The 18,481-nt window shown below is 37.5% G+C and overlaps 1 long non-coding RNA gene across 3 annotated transcripts in view; it reads left to right on the forward strand.

Moving 5' to 3' along the window:
- Positions 1-18,083, forward strand: part of LOC106559131 — a 45,098-nt gene extending 27,015 nt beyond the window's left edge. Inside the window, exons 2-8 of one of the 3 annotated variants that reach the window (XR_005362856.1) lie at positions 5,777-5,883; positions 8,479-8,616; positions 9,810-9,939; positions 14,990-15,018; positions 16,150-16,219; positions 16,610-16,741; positions 18,026-18,083. This is a non-coding gene — a long non-coding RNA (uncharacterized LOC106559131). Of the gene's footprint in view, positions 1-5,776; positions 5,884-8,474; positions 8,617-9,809; positions 9,940-14,989; positions 15,019-16,149; positions 16,220-16,609; positions 16,742-18,025 lie in introns of all 3 variants that reach the window. The other 2 variants (XR_005362855.1, XR_005362857.1) reach the window with 2 other exon arrangements.
- Positions 18,084-18,481: the final 398 nt, after the last annotated feature.

Below are 18,481 nucleotides of genomic sequence, written 5' to 3' on the forward strand. Positions count from 1 at the left end.
GTTAGTCTTTTAAGTAAAAATGGTGTTTCACTTAAAAAAGTGGCTAGTCTAACTCACAATCTAAGCACTCACACATGTTCTTTCCCCAAAGAGTACTTTGTGTGCAGAAGTATTCTATGTATATTTGTCATTATCACTTAGGATAGTTTAAATATATATAATCAAATATTAAAATTTACTATGATTAATTTTTTACTGCTTTATGAAGGACAAATTGGAATTTTGTTTGTTACAAGTACAGGATGGTGAAGAGTACAGTAAGTTTGATGTCACTCTCGATTTGTACTAATGTACCATCAGTTTCACCCATTACTTTTTCATCATCACTGCAAATATCATCACAGTAAAAAGGCAAATATTGTCTTAATATTACTATTAAAATAATTTGATCTTGCAGACCCTTGAAAGTGCCTCAGTAATCCCAATTGTCTTCTGCCCACACTTGAAGGATTGCCATGAAAGAGAATGGGAAGAGAAATGTTGATTTTTTTTTTCTTAAAGATCTTTGTCTGCTAAATAGAGTGAGAGTGGGAGACCAGGACAGTGGAAAATTTTCTGAACTAAGTATGCAAATAATAAAGAAGAGTTGAATAAGTTAAAAAAAACAAATTGGTATACCAAAGCACTAGTTAAGAAAGGAAATAATAAATTGATGAATATGATTTATATGCAAATTTGGCTTCCAAACTCTAATAGTCCCACTATCTCTTAGGTGTGGAGAAAGTAGTTTGTTCCTTTACTGAATATAGATTATCCCCTTTCTTGTGCCAAAGCTAATGACTGTTAATGTTATTTAGATTATGATTGCTGGCAATTGGGCTAATATTAGATATTAACATTCAAGCATTTGAGGGTTTTACAATAAGAGACTTTAAGCATCTAGATTATCAGAGATAAAGCAGAAGCAGATGAGGAAGGGTAAATTGAAGGTACTTTTAAAATTACGAGTGCAGCAGTTTTGCAATATGTTTTTTTTGTATATATTTTTTATTGGAGTTTAATATGCCAACATATAGCATAACACCCAGTGATCATTCTGTCAAGTGCTCCCTCAGTGTCTGTCACCCAGTCACCCCATCCCCCCGCCCATCTCCCCTTCCACTACCCCTCGTTCATTTCCCAGAGTTAGGAGACTGTCATGTTCTGTCATCCACAATGATTTTTCTCTCCTTTCCCCTATAATCTCATTCACTATTTTTTATATTCCCTGAATGAATGAGACCATATAATGTTTGTCTTTCTCCGATTGACTTCACTCAGCATAATACCCTCCAGTTCCATCCACGTCGAAGCAAATGGTGGGTATTTGTTGTTTCTAATGGCTGAGTAATATTCCATTGTATACATAGACCACATCTTTATCCATTTATCTTTCGATGGACACTGAGGCTCCTTCCACAGTTTGGCTATTGTGGACATTGCTGCTATACTGCCATTTCACTGCATCTGTATTTTGGGGGTAAATCTCCAGCAGTGCAATTGTTGGGTTGTAGGGTAGCTCTATTTTTAACTCTTTGAGGAACCTCCACACAGTTTTCCAGAGTGGCTGCACCAGTTCACATTCCCACCAACAGTGCAGGAGGGTTACTCTTTCTTCAAATCCTCTCCAACATTTGTTGTGCCCTGTCTTGTTAATTTTCACCTTTCTCACTGGTGTGAGGTGGCTTCTCATGGTAGCTTTGATTTGTATTTCCCTGATGGTAAGTGATGTGGAGCATTTTCTCATGTGCTTGTTGGCCATGTGTATGTCTTCTTTGGTGACATTTCTGTTCATGTCTTTTGCCCATTTCATGATTGGATTGTTTGGTTTTTTGCTGTTGAGTTTAATAACTTCTTTATAGACCTTGGATACTAGCCCTTTAGCTGATAGGTCATTTGCAAATACCTTCTCCCATTCTGTAGGTTGTCTTTTAGTTTTGTAGACTGTTTCTTTTGCTGTGCAGAAGCTTTTTATCTTGATGAAGTCCCAATAGTTCATTTTTGCTTTTGCTTCCCTTGCCTTCATAGATGTATCTTGCAAGAAATTGCTGTGGCCAAGTTCAAAATGAGTGTTGCTTGTGTTCTCCTCTAGGATTTTGATGGATTCTTGTCTCACATTTAGATCTTTCATCCATTTTGAGTTTATCTTTGTGTATGGTATAAGAGGATGGTCTAGTTTCATTCTTCTGCACATGGCTGTCCAATTTTCCCAGCACCATTTATTGAAGAGACTGTCTTTTTTCCAGTGGATAGTCTTTCCTGCTTTGTCAAATATTAATTGACCATAGAGCTGAGGGCTTATTTCTGCATTCTCTATTCTGTTCCATTGATCTATGTGTCTGTTTTTGTGCCAGTACCACACTGTCTTGATGATCACAGCTTTGTAGTACAACTTGATATCTGGCATTGTGATGCCCCCCACTCTGGTTTTCTTTTTTAGTATTCCCCTAGCTATTTGGGGTCTTTTCTGATTCCACATAAATCTTAAGATTATTTGTTCCAACTCTCTGAAGAAAGTCCATGGTATTTTGATAGGGATTGCATTCAATGTGTAAATTTCCCTGGGTAGCATAAACATTTTCACTATATTAATTCTTCCAATCCATGAGCATGGAATATTTTTCCATCTCTTTGAGTCTTCCTCAATTGCTTTCATAAATGTTCTATAGTTCTTAGGGTACAGATACTTTACCTCTTTGGTTAGGTTTATTCTTAGGTATCTTTTGCTTTTGGGTGCACTTGTAAATGGGATTGACTCCTTAATTTCTCCTTCTTCACTCTCAGTGTTTAGAAATGCTAGTTATTTCTGGGCATTGATTTTGTATCCTGCCAGACTGTCAAATTGCTGTATGAATTCTAGCAATCTTGGGGTGAAGTCACTTGGGTTTTCTATTTACAGTATCATGTCATCTGCGAAGAGGGAGAGTTTGACATCTTTGCCAATTTGAATGCCTTTTATTTCTTTTTATTGCCTGATTGCTGTGCTAGGATTTCTAGTACTATGTTGAAGAGCAGTGGTGATAGTAGACATCTCTGTCATGTTCCTGATATTAGGGGAATGGCTCCCAGTGTCTCCCCATTGAGAATGATATTTGCTGTGAGCTTTTTGTATATTGCTTTTAAGGGACTGAGGAATGTTCCCTCTATCCCTACATTCTGAAGATTTTTTATCAGAAATGGATGCTGTATTTTGTCAAATGCTTTCTCTGCATCTATTGTGAGGATCATATGGTTCTTGTTTTTTTCTCTTGTTGATATGATCTATCACGTTGATTGCTTTATGAGTGTTGAACCAGCCTTGCATCCCGGGGATAAATCCCACTTGGTCATAGTGAATAATCTTAATGTACTGTTGTATCCTATTGGCTAGTATCTTGTTGAGAACTTTTGCATTGTGTTCATCAGGGATTTTGGTCCATAATTCTCCTTTTTTGGTGGGGTCTTTGTCAGGCTTTGGAATTAAGGTGATGTTGGCCTCATAAAATGAGTTTGGAAGTATTCTGTTCCTTTTTTTATTATTTCTACAGCTTTAGTAGAACAGTTATTGTTTCTTCTTTAAACACTTAATAGAATTCCCCAGGGAAGCCATCTGGTCCTGGACTTTTGTGTCTTGGGAGGTTTTTGATGACCGCTTCAATTCCTCCCTGGTTATTGGCCTGTTCAGGTTTTTTATTTCTTCCTGATCCAGTTTTGGTAGTTGGTGGTTTTCCAGAAATGCATCCATTTCTTCTAGATTGCCTAATTTATTGGCATATACTGCTCATAATATGTTTTAAAAATCGTTTGTATTTCTTGGTATTGGTTGTGATATCTCCTTTTTCATTCGTGATTTTATTGAGTCTTTTTTGTTTTTTAATAAGGCTGGCTAATGGCTTGTCTATCTTATTAAGTCTTTAAAGAACCACTCTTGGTTTTGTACAGTTCTTCTGGTCTCTATTTCATTGAGTTCTGCTCGAATCTTTATTAACTCTCTTCTTCTGTTTGGTGTAGGTTTTATTTGCTGTTCTTTCTCCAGTTACTTTAGGTGTGAGGTTAGCTTGTGTATTTGAGTTTTTTCTAGTTTTTTGAGGGATGCTTGTATTGCGATGTATTTCCCTCTCAGGACTGCTTTTGCTGTCCCAAAGATTTTGAATGGTTGTATCTTCATTTTCATTAGTTTCCATGAATCTTTTTAATCCTTCTCTAATTTCCTGGTTGACCCATTCATCTTTTAGCAGGATGCTCTTTAACATCCATGTGTTTGAGTTTCTTCCAAATTTCTTCTTGTGATTGAGTTCAAGTTTCAAAGCATTGTGGTCTGAAAATATGCATGGTACAATCCCAGTCTTTTGGTATTGGTTGAGACCTGATTTGTGACCCAGTATGTAGTCTATTCTGGAGAAAGTTCCATGTGAACTTGAGAAGAATGTGTATTCAGTTGTGTTTGGATGCAAGTTGTTTATACATCTGTGAAATCCATCTGGTCCAGTATATCATTTAAAGCTCTTGTTTCTTTGGAGATGTTGTGCTTAGAAGATCTGTCATTTGCAGAAAGTGCCGTGTTGAAGTCTCTCAGCATTAGTGTATTATTATCTAAGTATGTCTTTACTTTGGTTATTAATTGATTGATACACTTGGCAGCTCCCACATTAGCGGCATAAATATTCATGATTGTTAGGTCCTCTTGTTGGATAGATTCTTTAAGTATGGTATAGTGTCCCTCTTGATCTCTTACTACAGTCTTTGGGATAAACTATAATTTAAGTGATATGAGGATTGCTACCCCAGCTTTCTTTTGAGGACCATTTTAATGGTAAATGGTTCTTCAACCTTTCATTTTCAGGCTGGAGATATCATGAGGTCTAAAATGAGTCTCTTGTAGACAGCAAATAGATGGGTCTTGCTTTTTTATCCATTCCGGTACCCTGCATATTTTGATGGGATCATTTAGCCCATCCACATTCAGAGTTACTATTGAAAAATAGTAACTGAATGAATTTAGTGTCATTATAATACTTATTTAGTCCTTGTTTTTGTGGATTATTTCTTTGGGCTTCTTCTTTCTTTTACAGAGTCCCTTTTAATATTTCTTGCAGAACTTGTTTGGTGGTCATGTATTCTTTCAGTTTCTGCCTATCCTGGAAGTTCTTTATCTCTCCTTCTATTCTGAATGAGAGTCTTGCTGGATATAATATTCTTGGCTGCATGTTCTTTTCATTTAGGACCCTGAATATATCCTGCCAGCCCTTTCTGGCCTGCCAGGTCTCTGTGGAGAGGTCTGCTGTTAATCTAATACTTCTCCCCATATATGTTAGGGATCTCTTGTCTCTCGCTGCTTTAAGGATTTTCTCTCTTTCTTTGGAATTTGCAAGTTTCACTATTAAATGTTGACGTGTTGAACAGTTTTTAATTATTTAAGTGGGGAACCTGTCTATCTCCTGGATCTGAATGCCTGTTTCCCTCCCCAAATTAGGGAAGTTCTCAGCTATGATTTGTTCAAATATGCTTTCTGGCCCTCTGGCCTCTCAGCGTCCTCTGTAAACTCAATTATATGTAAATTTTTCCTTCTGAGGCTGTCGTTTATTTCCCTTATCCTTTCCTCGTGGTCTTTTCATTGTTTTTCTCTTTTTTCCTCAGCTTCCTCCCTTGCCATCAACTTGTCTTCTATGTCACTCACTGTTTCTTCCACCTCATTAACCCTGGTCGTTAAGACCTCCAGTTTGGATTGCATATCATTTAATTGATTTTTAATTTCAGCCTGATTAGATGTAAATTCTGCAGTCATGAAGTCTCTTGATTTCTTTATGCTTTTTTCCAGTCACCCATAGCTTCATAATTGTGCTTCTGAATTGGCTGACATCAAATTTCAATCGAAATTCTGTGACTCTGTGGCAGAGAGTACTGTTTTTGATTCTTTCTTTTGTGGTGAGTTCTTCTTTCTAGTCATTTTGCTCAGTGTTGAGTGGCTGTATAAGTGGGCTCAGTCAAGATTATCAACTATGACCTATGTTTCACCCTAGATGATTCTGCCAGAAATTGAAAGCAAAGATCAGAAAAAAATAAAACAAAAGCATCACTAAAGTGAAAAACAAAATTTAAGACAAAGTAGTAAAAAATAAATGGCCATGAATCCTAAGTAAGAGAGGAGGAAAAAAAGAGAAAAAAGCAGGGGGGATGAGGATAAAAAAAAAGGGTTGGGGACTGGGAAGATGGTGGTGGTGACGAAGTTGTAGTGGAGGGAGACTATAGTCTACCTGAGGGGTTCTAGAAGGTGATCCTCTTGTTTTTGAGTATATTAAGTTCTGTATGTTAGAAGATGCTGAGTCCCAAATTTATATAAACCAGGAATACTTGTAGAGGGCCCCACCATTGACCACCAAAACATAAATTAGATAAAAGAGCGGGGCAGAATGGAAATGAGGAATCTGACAGAATGAACCAGCACAGTATTCCACTTGGTTCTGAGTCATGCTGGTCATGTTTTAGAAGGTATTAACTTCTGCCATTGTAGAACAAAATGAATCAGAGAAAACAACACAAAACAAAACAAAATATCTTGTATATCTCCCAAAATTAAGTAGAGTATGTTGTAGGGAATCTAGAAGTGGAAAATATATCTAGGACCTGTAATTGTAGAAATATGAAAGTCAAAAAGGAAGAATCTTAATAATGGAGAGGTGGTAAAATATTGTAATTAAGCTGGGAAAGAGAAAAATATTAGAAATTTAGTCTGATATAAAAATGAGTTGTACTGGAAAAGGAAGGAAAAAAAAAAAAGGAATGATATCATATGGTTCTATATAGTGTAAATCACCCTACTTCCCCTGTAGCTTTCCAGAGCTGCTGGGTCAAGAACTCGCTCATCCTCTGTCCTTCCAGCTGGTCTTCTGGGAGAGGGTCCTGCTGTGCTCTCAGGTGTGTGCACCTGGGGGAGCTGCCCCGCCCTCTGCCAGGTGCACGGCTCAGTGGGAGCTGTTTATCATGTGAGGCCCCTGTTCCCTGAGGCCCCGCCCCTCCCAGGCACAGAGTGACACCAGGAGGAACAACCCCACTGGTGGCGGCCAGCTCTCCAGCCCTGGAGTCAGCTCCTGCAGTAACTACCGCATCTCTCAGTCCGCTCTGGCCTGGATGCTCCCGGGGGGCGGGGGGGCACTGATATGCAGAGCTTGGGGCTGCCTGGGGGCAGGAGCGTCCTCACTGTCCTGTGCCCTCCCCACCTCCCTCTGTGCAGGGGGGTGAGGGGGAGGGGGGGAACGCAGGATCCTGGGCTGTGTACCCCGCACCCTGGGCTCCGGGGCCTGTGCAGCTGTAATCAGGCCCCCCGGGCGTGGCTCCTGAAGGCAGCAGGGCGCAGCCCCCTCGCCTGGAGCCCCCGCCTGACCCACCGTCTTCTCCCCGAGGCCCCGCTGGGCGGCTCCAGCCCTTTACCGAGATCCCCCCGTGGTGCGTGGTGCGCTCTCCCCCGGGCGCGCCTCCTCTGTTAGTGACCCCGGAACCTGGGGCTCCACTGCCCCTCCTGGGATCCTGCCTGAGTTCCCTGCTGAGCGCCCTTCCCTCCAGGAAGAATCTGGTGCGGATTTTTAAAGTTCCCGCTTCTCCAGGGCTGAGCTTTCCTGTCCCCCAGGCTCTCACCGCCCCCTCTTAGCCCGGCCCTCCCCGCCCCTCCCCCACTTGAGTTTTTTTTTATTTTTTCCGCCTTCCTACCTTGTTAAAAGCGAAAACCCTTCTCTCCGTAGTGTTCCAGCTGTTCTCACATTAAATCTCAGGTCCAATTCGTAGGTTTTCAGAATGGTTTGACAATTATCTAGGTAAGTGGGTGGGGCCTGGTGAGGTGAGGACCCCACTCCTCTGCCATCTTGCCCTCCCCTTCCTCAAAAAAATAGCCTTTCACTGAAAGCTGAGGAAAATTACTGAACTTTGTTAAATATAAATGTACAATTTTAATTGACTTTTGTCTTTCTTGATATTTACAGATTTAATATATTTTCTTATAATTTATTTTTGAAAGATTTATTGATTTATTGATTTGAGAGGGAGGGAGAGAATATGAGTATGGGGAGAGTGGGGCTGAGGGAGAAGACTCCCACTCTGCAGGGACCCAACCACTGGGGCTTGGGGCTGACCCTGATATCATAACCAGAGCCAAAGGTAGATACCTAAGAGACTGAGCCACCCAGGTGCCCCTCTTATTCGTATTTTAGAAACATGCATTCATGTTGTATTTCAGGCAGATTTAAGTTGATTGGAATAGACAAATAGCCTCCAGATGTGACAAGTTTGAAGGGTAAGCATTTGTTCTCATGTGTAAATATATGCTAAAAATTATGGTTTTGTGCTTTGACTTTTATTTCTTTGTAACTGGTCATGAATGTAAGGCAGTAAAGAATAACAATCTATACTATCAGAAAGCTTCATTCACATATACAGTACATATTAAGTAATAATATGGCATAGCGTTAATATATGTTCTTCTGTTTATGTCAAACTAAATGTGTCTTCCTCTGTCTTTGGGGAAGGCAGGAAGTGTCAAAACCTGTCAGACATTGAGTGACTGAAGTTAATTCTCTGTAATTCAAAGACTTGAAGCAGCCCAGAAGAGTTAGATGATGCTTTACATGGAAGCACTTTACAGAATTTTTCCCTAACCTACAACCCAAAGTACGTATGTTCCTATCCTTTGTGTTGGGGGGAAGGGCAGGAGGGAGTTTTAAAATATCATTGTAATGACTTTTTAGAAAGAAATATTTATTAAGACTAAAAGAAATAATGGCAGTTAAAAATTCATTGAATAACTAACTGCTTACTGACTAAAGAATTCCTAAATTTCAGTGTAATCAGTTTTGGTGACTTCATATTTCAAGTCAAGTTTCTAATCCTTAATGTAATTTATTGTATCACTTCAAATTCATTATGTTTTTGTTATGGAAGAGTAAAATGTCAGTAACCTTAGATAAAATAAATCAAAAGGTTTCCAGGACTACTTCTAGGTATAGAGAAAAAGCAGTCTGGAAATGAAATTGCAACTTAAAATTCACTCCAGTTTTTACTTCAAATCTGTACATACCCTGAATTAAGATTGCTTAAAACAATTCTTTTATCAAACTTAATACCAAGACACATATACCTGGATGGTGAGTAGAAATTTTAGAGGAATGAATGGAATATATGAGTACCCATTTAGATTTTCTTTCTGGACCTATTTGGAAAATAAATCTTTAGAAGTTAAAGACCTAAATTATATAACATTGCAAATGTTAAAGAAAGGAAAAAGTGTGAAAGAGACATGACTTTTTCAAGGAAGCCCAAGGATGAATTTACTTAATTACTAAAGTTGCTGTAGTAAATAGGAAAAAGGTACAGTCTCCTCCTAATTACAAGGAATCTCTGGGGAAATAGAGATAAATGCAATCCAAATCTTCAACTCACACATTAGTTTCACCTGTTGGCCACCAATGCCTTTGCCAACAGGAATTTGATGTGACAATTGTTTTTCAATCCATTTTATGTCTTCTCCTTTTGTGATAATTGTAGCAAGAGAAATAGAAGTAACCTAAATAATCACAACAAATTAGATACCCAAGCCTGCATTCTTCTTTTAGCAGCTCAGTGGTATAGAAAGAAGAATAAGACAAACAAATAGTTTCTAAAAGTTGCAATGTTAATGGGAGATCCAGGACTGCCATCCAATCTCTTTAGAATTTCTGAGATGACATGCCTTCCTTCCTCTAGCGTATGTTGCTATTGGCCTTAGATTGTAAAAATCTGATGCTAAAGACATTTCTTTGTGAAAGATGGAAAAGACTAACAGAAACCAGTGCACGTGTGTGTGTCTTTTACATTGTATCTCAAAGAAGAAGAATTTCTCTGCACTTGGAGAAGAGAAATAAGTAGAGACAACTCAAGGAAGGGCTTGATGGATTGTGTTGCAGAAGACTTGACAGAAGAGAAAAAAAGCAATTGCAGGATGAAATCACTGCTCTGGTGAGTAGAAAGAAATGAAGCTATTAAATTCAGGCTCATCTGGCCAGAGTATTACCCCCTGGTTGAGAAGAGAGAGAAAGAATAATACAAACAGAAGAGATAATAGAACTTTTAAAAACTTAATTTGAAAAGACTGGAAATAGACACTTGAAGCATCTATTGATTTTTAAGGAAATACTGAAATGATAGTCCCAAACTGAGAAAACCACTTTTTTTTGAGCATGGCTTAGTTCCAGCGTAATGAGATCCAGTTACTCTAGGTTTTGAGAATACCACAGTTTAAGTGTTTGTTTTTATCTTTTTAAGTTTATAAAATGTAGAGTGTGTTGATAATATACACAGGTATTTTTCCTGCAACTTCAGATTTTTCTCTTTGAGTGTCACTATTCAGTTAATTTTATTGATAAAAGCTTCTGGAATGTACCCAAATCATTATGTCTAGGACTTTGACTTTTTAAATATAACTTACAAATTTTGTTCTGAATACTAAAAATATATTTTATTCAAGATTATTTATTAAATGATTAGTTGGAACTTTTAATTAACAAATACCCGGATCATGTGACTCCTGAGTGCCTCAGAAGTTGGGTGTCTGTCTTCAGCTCAGGGCATGATCCCAGGGCTTGGGGGATCTAGTCCGCCATCAGGCTCCCTGCAGGGAGCCTGCTTCTCCCTCTGCCTATGTCTGCTTTTTTCTCTGTGTCTCTCATGAATAAATAAATAAAATCCTTAAAAAAATACCCAGGTCAATATCTTTACAATATTACTGTTTTGAAAATTATTTTTATGAGTCTTGTCAATAATTTTTCCCTTCATTATTTAGTTATGTTGAAACTAGCTTAGTGTATTTCCACTAAATTTTTCATCCTTTTTAAATGATTTGAAATAGGTATAGGGAGGAGCATCCTGCCTTATGTTAGAGACTTGTACAAAATCTAACTACAGTTACTTTTGAAAACCTATTAGCATAATACAACTATTTAGTTGTAAAAATAAAGAATTTGAGAATAAATTTGAGAATAAAGAATTTGAGAGAGTAGTTTAATATTTTAAAGACCGCAATTTTGAATGAGTTTTCTTAGTAACTTGTAGAGTATTATCTTGCTTAAGCATTATTTTATTGAGAAAATAAAAATTAATGAATATTTTATAGTTAGAAAAAGTAAATCCTTATGTATATACAATCCACAGATATATTTATGGTTTCCAAAATGCCAGACAGATTGTATTTTCCAGTCATTATAATTAGCAAGAAAAAAAAAACCCAAACATTCATCTAAAGAACTTTTTAGCTTGACAAATATGGTTATTCTAAATACTTTTTTGTTCAATTCATAATGACCCTTTACCACTCTTTATTAATACTATTTTGCAAATATATCTGTGCTCAGTATACCTAAGATTTCAAAAACCAAAAAAAAATCATAAAATTGTGTTCTTTATTACACAGAGAATCACTTCTGCTTATTTTTTTTAATTAATGGTTTAGTTTTGCCACATAATAACAGGACTTAGAAAGCTGCACTTAAAAATTGAGCTGACAGGCACTGGGGGTTATTCTGTATGTTAGTAAATTGAACACCAATAAAAAATAAATTAAAAAAAATAAAAATAAAAATAAAAATAAAACCAAAAAAAAAAATTGAGCTGTACAAATGCGTTTTCAAGGTAAATTAATATCAATTAAATGCCTTCTTTTATTTAAGTGATTTATTCTGAAACCAAGTACTTCATAGAAAATTCTGTATGTGAATATTAGTCTGATATCAAATACTACTCATCTAGCAAAGTTTCTCTGCCAAACGATAAAATGTAACTGTCACCATTTGGAAGAAAGAAGCATGAAATGCTTAAATGTATGCATGAACCAAAGTAAGCATACATTAATTATTGAATTATTACTATTGTTGCTCCAAAGTAATTTTTAGGCAACCAAGAGTGTATTTGTTGTGGCCAAATAGTAAAATGTTGAATACTTTTTCTTGTATTCACTCAGTCACTCAACACTATCAAAGATGCACAATTCACTAGGCACTGCCCTGAATGTTAAAAACAAACAAACAAACAAACAATTAAATGGATAAGATGCAGACATTGTTGATAATTTAATCATAATCCCGTGGGAATGATCACAGAGTATAAACATGCTTGTAATTTAATTTAAAAAAATTTAACAGAAACGCTAGGTTACCAATGTAGGGTTTGGATTTCAATGTACACTCCGGGTCTCATGTTTTGATCTCAAATCTATTTTGAATTTATTTTTGTATATAGTGTAAAAAATTGATCCAGATTCATTCTTTTGCATGTTGCTGTCCAGTTTTCCCAACACTATTTGTTGGAGACATTATTTTTTCCACTGGATCTACATTCCTGCCTTATAGAAGCTTAATTGATCATATAATTATGAGTTCATTTCTGGGTTTTTTACCTGATCTATTGATCTATGTGTCTATTTTTGTGCCAGTAGCATAATGTTTTGATCACTGCAGTTTTGTAATATAACTGGAAGCCCAGAATTCTGATGCCTCCATCTTTGCTTTTCTTTTTCAAGATTGCTTTTGGCTGTTTTGTGTTTGATACAAAATTTTAGGACTATTTGTTCTAGCTCTGTGAAAAATGCGATTGGTATTTTGATAGGGATTGCATTAAATGTGTAGATTGCTTTTGGGAGTATATAGATTTTAACAATATTTGTTCTTTCAATCCATGAGCATGAAATAGCTTTCCATTTCTTTATGTTATCTTCAGTGTCTTTGATCAGTGTTTTATAGTTTTCTGAGTACAGATATTTTACCTTTTTGGTTAGATTTATTCCCAGGTTTTTTTTGTCACAATTGTAAATGGGACTGAGCCCTTAATTTCTCTTTCTGATGCTTCATTATTGGTGTATAGAAATGCAACATATTTCTGTAAATTGATTTTTTATTCTGTGAATTCATTTATCAGTTCTAGTAGAACTTTTGGTAGAGTCTTTCAAGTTTCCATATAGATGATCATGTCATCTGCAAATAAAGAAAATTTTACTTCTTCTGCTGACTTGGATGCCTTTTATTTCTTTTTGTTGTCTGATTTCTGAGGCTAGGACTTCTAGTACTATGTTGAATAAAAGTTGTCAGACTGGACATCTCTGTCTTGTTCCTGACCATAGAAGAAGCTCTCAGTTGTTCCCCATTAAGGATGGTATTAGCCATGGGCTTTTCATATATTGCCTTTATTATGTTGAAGCATGTTCCCTCTAAGCCTACTTTGTTGAGGGTTTTTATCATGAATGGATGTTGTACTTTGGCCAATGCATTTTCTGCATCTATTGAAATGATCATATGGTTCTTATCCTTTCTTTAATTGATGTGGCATATTATGTTGATTGATTTGTGATTATTGAACCACCCTTGCATCCCAGGAATAAATCCCACTTGATCATGGTGAATAATTTTTTTAATTTATTGTTGGATTTGTTTTGCAGTATTGTATTTAGGATTTTTGCATCCATGTTTATCAGGGATATTGGGCTGTAGTTTTCTTTTTAGTGGTGTCTTTATCTGGTTTTGGTATCCAGGTAATGCTGACCTCCTAGTATAAATTTGGTAGTTTTCCTTCCTTTTCTTTTCTTTTCTTTTCTTTTTTTTTTTAATAGTTAGAAAATAGGCACTAACTGTTGTTTTAATGTTTGATAGAACTCACCTGTGAAGCCATCTGGTCCTGGACTTTTGTTTTGGGGGAGTTTTTTGATTACTGATTCTATTTCTTTCCTGGTAATCAGTCAGTTCAAGTTTCCTATTACTTCCTATTTCAGCTTTGGTATTTCATATGTCTTTAGGAATTTATCCATTTCCCTAGATTGTCCAATTTTTTTGGCATATAGTTTTCAATAATATTCTTTTATAATTGTTTGTAATCTGTGGTGTTCTTATTTCTCTTCTCTCATTTTTTTTAAGATTTGATTTATTATTTATTCATGAGAGACACAGAGAGAGAGAGAGAGAGACAGAGACACAGGCAGAGGAAGAAGCAGGCTCAGGGAGCTCCCTCAGGGAGCCTGATGTGGGACTCGACCCTGGGACTCCAGGATCATGCCCTGGACTGAAGGCAGATGCCCAACCACTGAGTCACTTAGGCCTCCCTCTCTTCTTTCATTTGTAATTTTATTTGAGTCCTTTAGCTTTTCTTTTTAAGAAGTCTGGCTGGAGGTTTATCAATTTTATTGATTTTTTTTTTTTCAAAGAAACAACTCCTGATTTCATTAGTCTGTTCGTTTTATTTATTTTTTTGTTTTTGTATTATTTATTTCTGCTCTAATATTTATTATTTCCTTCCTTTTGATGGTTTAGGCTTCATTTATTGTTCTTGTTCTAGCTCCTTTAAGTGTTAGAGTCAGTTATTTATATGAGATGTTTATGCTTCTTGAGGTAGGCCAGTATTGCTATATACTTCTCTCTTAGGACCACTTTTGCTGTATCCCAAAGATTTTGGACCATTGTGCTTTCATATTCATTTTTTCCATGTATTTTTTATATTTCTTCTTTGACTTCCTGGTTGATCCATTCATGTTTAGCAGTATGCTTTTTAACCTCCATTTATTTGTGGTCACTCCAAATTTTTTTCTTATGATTGATTTCCAGTTTCGTAGCATTGTGATCAGAAAAGATGCATGATGTGACTTCAATATTCTTCATATTGTTGAAGGTTGTTGGGCTAATACAATGATCTCATCTGGAAAATGTTCACATACAGTTGAAAAGAACATGTATTCTGCTACTTTAGAATGGAATGTTCTGAATATATCTGTTAAGTCCATCTGGTCTAGTGTGTCATTCAAAGCTATTGTTTCCTTGTTGATTTTCTGCTTAGATAATCTGTCCATTGATATAAGTACAGTGTTTAAGTCCCCTACTATTAATGTGTTATTTTCAATTAGTTCCCTTATAGTTGTTATTGTTTTATATATTTGGATCCTCTCGTGTTGAGTGCATAATTACAATTGTTAGACCCTCTTGTTGAATTGTTCCCTTTATTATGATATAATGCCCTTCTTTGTCTCTTGTTGCAGTGTTTGTTTTGAAGCTGAGTTTGTCCAATGTAAGTATTGCTACTCTGGCTGCTTTCGATATCCATTTGCATCATAGATATTTTTCCATCTCCTCACTTTCAATCTGCATGTGTCTTTAGGTCTAAAATGTGTCTCTTTTAGGTAGCATAGAGATAGATCTTGTCTTTTTATCCATTCTGACACCCTTTGTCTTTTGGAGCAGTTAGCTCATTTATATTCAAAGTAATTATTATTTTTTTTTATAAATTTTTATTTATTTATGATAGTCACACAGAGAGAGAGAGAGGGGCAGAGACATAGGCAGAGGGAGAAGCAGGCTCCATGCCGGGAGCCCGACGTGGGATTCGATCCCGGGTCTCCAGGATCACGCCCTGGGCCAAAGGCAGGCGCCAAACCGCTGCGCCACCCAGGGATCCCTCAAAGTAATTATTGATAGATATATATTTATTGTCGCTTTGTTTTGTGGTTGTTTCTGAAGGTTTTTTCTGATTCTTTCTTGTCTTCCATGTTTTGCTGATTTTTCTTTGTAATTGATTTCTTTTTTATTCTTTGCATGTTTATTATTTTTTAATAAAGAATTTATTTTTACTTATCCATGAGAGATACACAGAAAGAGAGAGAGAGAAAGAGAGAGAGGCAGCAACACAGGCAGAAGGAGAGGCAGGCTCCATGCAGGGAGCCTAACATGGGACTCAATCCCAGGACTCCAAGATCACGCCCTGGGCCTAAGGCAGGTGCTAAACCGCTGAGCCACCAGGGATCCCCTATTATTGGTTTTTGACACATCCTTAACACTGGTTTGTATATAACCTCTTCTTCAAATAGCACTCTATATTAAGTTGGTGGTCATTCAAGTTAGAAACTATTCTTTTCTCCTCCCATGTCCCATTTTAGGTATGTTATCATATTTCATATTCTTTTTTGTGTATGAGTTCCTTGATTGATTTTTGCAGAAATATTCATGTTAATTGTTTGTGTTTCCTGCGTTTATGCTCTTTTGATCTTTCCATTCCTCTTAAACAGAACTCTTTAATATTTCTTGCAGGGCTGGTTTGGTGGTCACTTTTGTTTGTCTGAGAAACCATCTCTCGTTCTGTTCTAAGTGATAGCTTTGCTGGATAAGTAGCTTGGTTGTAAATTTTTCCCATTCTGCACTTTAGATCTATTATTTTGCTCTCTCCTGGTTTGTCAAGAAATCCCCAGCTAGCCTTCTTGGTTTTCCCTTGTAAGGTAAGGACTTCTTTTGTCTGGCTCTATTTAATATATTTTTTTCTTTATCACTATATTTTGCCATTTTATTAATATGTCTTGGTGTTGGCCTGCTTTTGCTGACTTTAATGGGAGTTCTTGTGCTTCCTGGATCCAAATGTCTGTTTCCTTCCCCAGATTGGGGAACTTTCAGTTATTAATCCTTTAAATAAATTTTCTGCCCCCAGAAAAGGGGAGAAAACTTTTATTCTGGGATTTCTATATTATGAATATATTATTATGTTTGATGGAATCCCTGAGTTCCCTAATTCTATTCTCATTTTGCATAATTCTTTCTCTCTTTTGTTCAGCTTCTTTGCTTTCCATTACTTTGTCTTCTAGGTCATTAATTCATTCTTCTGCTTCTTCTAGTCTGCTGGAGGAGTTTATTGCATCAAGTCTGTTTCCAATCTCACTTACTACACTCTTCATCTCTGATTAATTCATTTGCAACTTTATGTCCATAGGAGGGATCTCACTGATGAAGACATCAGTGAGATGAAGGTGAGTATCCTTATGATTATTTCTTTAAATTCCCCATCAGGCATGTAAATTATATCTATTTTGCTTAGATTTCTGGATGTGGCCTTACCTTCTTCTTTCACTTGGTATAAATTCCTCTGTCCTTGCATTTTCTATAAGTCTCTGCTACCTTCTGTGTGCTAGAGAAGCCATTTTTGTCTCCTGCTCCTGAAAGTAATGGCCTTATGAAAAATAGGTCATATAGTGTACAGGGCCGGGAGTTTCAGGGAATGTCTCTGGTGTGTGGCACATTTGCTCTCCTGCCATGTGCTGGCTGCTCCATCCCTCTGGCTGGCTGTCTGCAGTTATTCTCCTTGCCTGCTATGGGCATATTTGGTCCCTGGCCTAAATGTGGCAAGTTTTAGTGAGGTGGGTACTCTGATCTGCTTGTGAAATGAGACCTGTCACCATCTCCACTGGAATTGAGAGACCCTGCAAGAAGTCTCTAGTTTGGAGACATGGTGTGGGTGGGAGTTTGTGCTGGTCTTCTGGGGGAGGAGCCTGCCACACTGGGACTGAGGTGAGTAGGACTGAGGAAGGGCAGATGGTAAGGCTTTGTGCAAGCAAGTTAGGTAGCCAAGGTTGGCACTGCGCTGCTTCCCACAGATGGCTCTCTGTGTATACTGCAGGGCTGGAGTGCTGGCCAGCTCCTTGATTCCCAGGGATGTGTCTCTGTGAATGCTGCCTCTTGGGGACATGCTCTGCAAAAAGCAAATGCTTTCCTCACTGTGTGACCCAGGCAGCCTTTAGATCACTATTTCCATGCTGTCTGCCCCTGGGTTGTGGGCTTGCCTTCTCTCCAGGAGCAGCACAGTGCTTTCGAGGCTCTAGCCCAGCCCAGCCTGCTGACCTTTGAAACTCCAGGTTCTAAGCCCTGCTGGCTGCAAGAACTCAAAGAACTCAGCTCCTCTTGTTTTCTAAGCCAGTGACTTTAGAGAAACGTTCTCCTTTTGTGTTTCCTGTGCACTCCTCTGTCTATCTCCCTACCCCCTTCTCCATGACCATGGCTCCCTCCCCTCTACAGCAGCTGCAGTCCATTTCTCCCCTAATCCACATCTTTATACTTCCTGCCTTTTCTGATGTGGTTTAGTGGATTTTTTTTTCTGTCAGCATTCAGGTCAATTTCTGAGATATTTAGGATGATTTGACAGTTATCTAGTTGTGTTCATGGGATTAGGCAAGCCTAGAGTCTTCCTACTTTGCTATCATCCTTGTCTGTGAAAACTTGTACATTTTTTTTAAAGACTTTATTTATTTATTCATGAGAATACACAGAGAGGAGAGAGAGAGGCAGAGACACAGGCAGAGGGAGAAGCAGGCTCCATGCAGGGAGCCCGACGTGGGACTCGATCCCGGACACCAGTATCAGGCCCTGGGCTGAAGGTGGCGTTAAACTGCTGAGCCACCCGGGCTGCCCCAAAACTTGTACATTTTTTATTGACTTCATCATCTACTGCCAGTGAGAATCCTGCAAACATTAATTTTTGCAAGTACAACAGGTTTTGGAATACCAGTACAGACTGTTCCTGCCATGTGATTTACTTGTGACATACTAATAAAATAATGATGGTTTAACTCTCAGATATTATCAAAGTATGGCCACTGCTTTCTTGAAAAAGAAAGGATACACAGATCATAATTTTGTTTTACTGTTCAACATCTTGCTTTATCTTAGCATCCTCATACTTTGAAGCACACTATTAGTTGGTCTGATGAAAGGAG

The sequence above is a fragment of the Canis lupus genome, chromosome 8 (genome assembly GCF_011100685.1).
Source record: "Canis lupus familiaris isolate Mischka breed German Shepherd chromosome 8, alternate assembly UU_Cfam_GSD_1.0, whole genome shotgun sequence".
Taxonomy (NCBI): Eukaryota; Metazoa; Chordata; class Mammalia; order Carnivora; family Canidae; genus Canis; species Canis lupus.